This window comes from Homarus americanus, unplaced genomic scaffold (genome assembly GCF_018991925.1).
Source record: "Homarus americanus isolate GMGI-L3 unplaced genomic scaffold, GMGI_Hamer_2.0 scaffold3185, whole genome shotgun sequence".
NCBI lineage: Eukaryota > Metazoa > Arthropoda > Malacostraca > Decapoda > Nephropidae > Homarus > Homarus americanus.
The window spans coordinates 33,875-37,466 of NW_024736700.1; positions in this window are offsets into that span (position 1 = coordinate 33,875).

The window sequence follows — 3,592 nt, forward strand, 5'->3', positions numbered from 1 at the left end:
GTAAGAAAGGGTTTAATTTTTCTTGTTGGTGTCCCTTAGCACTTAAGACATGATAAGTCTGTATTTACTGTACTGTATACAGTATATCTCACAGGCTGTCACGCGCTCTGTTTGGAGCCCACAGAATGACCAGAAATCGTGAAGATTTTTTTTTTCTTGAGCAGCGCTATTCGTGGCTAAGATATTGCCAAGCATTTATTCAAATGATGCCTTCCTACATAAAAAAAAGGCTGGGAAATCATAGGAAGCCACAAAAAAATAAAAATAAATAAATAAAATCAAATAATAAATAAAAACCATTTTGGCGAGTACAGTGGTCCCTTGGTTAACAAACGGTTCGATTAACGAAATTTCAGTTAACGAATTACCTCCCATAAGGATCTTCAATTCGGTTAACGAACAAAACTCCGATTAGCGAAATCCTTACGACAAACACGTTTTGTTGTGAGCATCAGCTGATGGGCTAGTCTGCCAATACAGTAATCTGTTCTACAGTATGTTTACATTCATTTCCAGTGGAGTAAATATCAAGAAAGTTGTGCTCTTTAATATTTGTGCATTTTTTATATTAAAATTATTGGTCATTCTAAAATTTAGCCATCCAAGCTCTGTCTACATAAAGTTTTTCAACTAATATTTTTGGCTCATGTATGTAACTTTATTAATTTATTGAAACTCATTTACATGCACACAATGTCCTTAGGATAAGGCTGTACTGTATTGTACATGTAATCAAAATAATGTACAAAATGTTTACTAAAATTTTTGTCTAGTGCAATCTATTGCATGTTTACATTCAAATTAACCACTATCTTATAAGAATTCTAGCAATGAAAATTATATTATCCCCAGTCTCTTCTATGACATTTTATAAGCAAAAAACAAAAACTCAATCTAATGGACATAATAAACAAATATATACTTCACTAGACCTTCAGCACTAATTGTCAAACATGTCACTGTCACCCCTCCCTCCCAGCAAGGGCTTGGTGGTTATACAGTAGGCTTTAAGTTTTTATCTTATATAATATCACAGACTAAAGTTAGGAGAATATAATTTGCATTGCTGGAATCCTTGCATGACAGCGAATAATTTGAACATAAACGTCATATATTTTGCACAAGAGATAAAAATTAATCACCTGTATCACATTACAGTGGTAATTTAAGAGTAAGAGTGTATATGTACGTACAGTAAAAGTCCAAAAATCTGGATGCCAGAAATACGGACCACCCGAGAATCCGGACTTTTCAAAAATCAATTTTTTTATTAATTTTTTTTATTTAGCTGGCTTTTGTGTGTATGCGCATGCTTGAGCGCCACAGCTACACAGCGACAACAAGCGACCACACGGTCGCCACTTTAAAATGAGCAATCAAACTGTGACAACGTATGTAATTTTGAGTCCTACTCATTCCATTTACAGAGTACTGTACAAGCCCATAATAATTGCTCCTAAAGTAGATAAACTTGGTTGTGTGAAGAGAAGGAACAACACTTTGAAATTGAGTGACAAACTTTAAATAATTAAGAAATTAAAACGTGGTTTGAACAATACTGTTCTAATGGAAACATATGACTTTGGAAAGTCTACAATTTATGATATAAAAAAGGCAAAGAATAAAATTCTAGAATTCACAGCTTTTTCTTTAAAACTGCTCGTTTTGATAAATGAAGCATGCTATATTTGCTAATGAATAAACTATCAAAATGTACCTGTTCACCTCTTCTTCATTCCTCCTTAAATTTGAATTTTAAAAGTACTGCCTGAGAATCCGGAAAATCCGCACCTACCCAAGCCCCAAGCAGTCCGGATTTTTGGACTTCTACTGCATGTATATATATATACAGTCGACCCTCGTTAATTCGGACTAATAGGGGGGAAGGGTGTCCGTTTTAGCCGATTGTCCGAATTAACCGATTTAGGGGTTAATATTGCATTATATTTCAGTCATTGTTTTCGTCACGATTTTATCCCACTTTCCACTGTAATACGTACGTAATTTCAGCAAAAATATTACATTTCCGTGAATGTATTAAATCAAGCACAGTATGAATAGAATATCATTGTAATATAACAGTATTTTAACCGAAAACTATTAAAAAAACGAGTAACATCTCAAGAACATCGGAAGCTTAGGTAAAGTCTTTTGTTTTCGTCGTATATTTTATCCTATTTTACATTAAAATACATCACGTTTCAGCAAAACTACTATTTATTTCCGAGAATATATTCATTCAGGCGCAGTTTAGGTAAAATATACGTGTGATGTAACAGTTTTTAACTGAAAACGATTCGAAAAACACGCGTACCGTCTAGCTGATACTCAACAGCTGGTGGTGCGTCATGTGTCGTTGTAAACAATGGGAGGTTGAAGTAGATTACCGGGTATTATATTAAGTGTGAAATATCGAAAAGGTTTTTATTACCGGTATTTTTTGTAGATCAGTGAGAACTGTGATACCGTATATGATATGATAAGTTAGCCCGAGCTAAGAACTTCAACATAAACTACTGAAAGCACGTTGTAAGGTAATTTAGCCTATTGTAAGTTGGTGAGCTTCATTTGCTGAAGGAACTGCTCAACTTTTCATTTCTAATTGGTACATATTTTATGTTAAAATTGTTTACTGGCAGTAAAGGTAAATGTTTTTCATGTCTGAAGCTAAAGGTTGCATCCCCCCCCCCCACACTAGTGGTGGAGATGTTACATTTAACCAAAAAGACGCTAGTGTTTTATCCCAGCAGTGGGTGGACCAGCATTTTAGGTTAAGGTCCGCGTAGGTAGTATTCCTACAAATCTATAAAAAAAATAAAGTTAAGATTTTGTCCGAATTATCCGAAATCCGGATTAAAGGGGTCCGAATTAACGAGGGTCGTGTGTGTGTGTGTATATATATATATATATATATATATATATATATATATATATATATATATATATATATATATATATATATATATATATATATATATATATATATATATATATATATATATATATATATATATATATATATATATATATATATATATATATGCTGATACAAGGGAAAGAAGAAAACCGCCGAAGTTCCCCAAGCTTTAGGTGTAATTCACATCTTCAGTCTGTACTCACTGAAGATGTGAATTGCTTTCTTGTGGTGTAACATATACCTAAGTAACCTACAAGTTTACTTGCATATATATATATATATATATATATATATATATATATATAAACATATATATATATATATATATATATATATATATATGTAACAACAATATATATATATATATATACACACAGTAGTCCCTGGGTTAGCGAGCACAATTAGTTCTAGAGGTTTAACAAATGAAAGCGAAAGAATAAGTTAATCGTAATATGGAAGCATTATATACCTAAATTATTGCTTAAGGCTTTAGACAGTGTACTTACGAAGGCTGAAAAGTAAACTGGAAGGTGCAGTCGGAAATGTCCTAAGCGTGGACAGAAGACTTTTCTCTTGACGCATGCAGTGTGTGGTGGTGATTAATAGCCCGTCACAAACAGAGTACCATGGGCCAGTGTATTAGGCTACGTATTTGTTTTTGTTTCATAAATAACA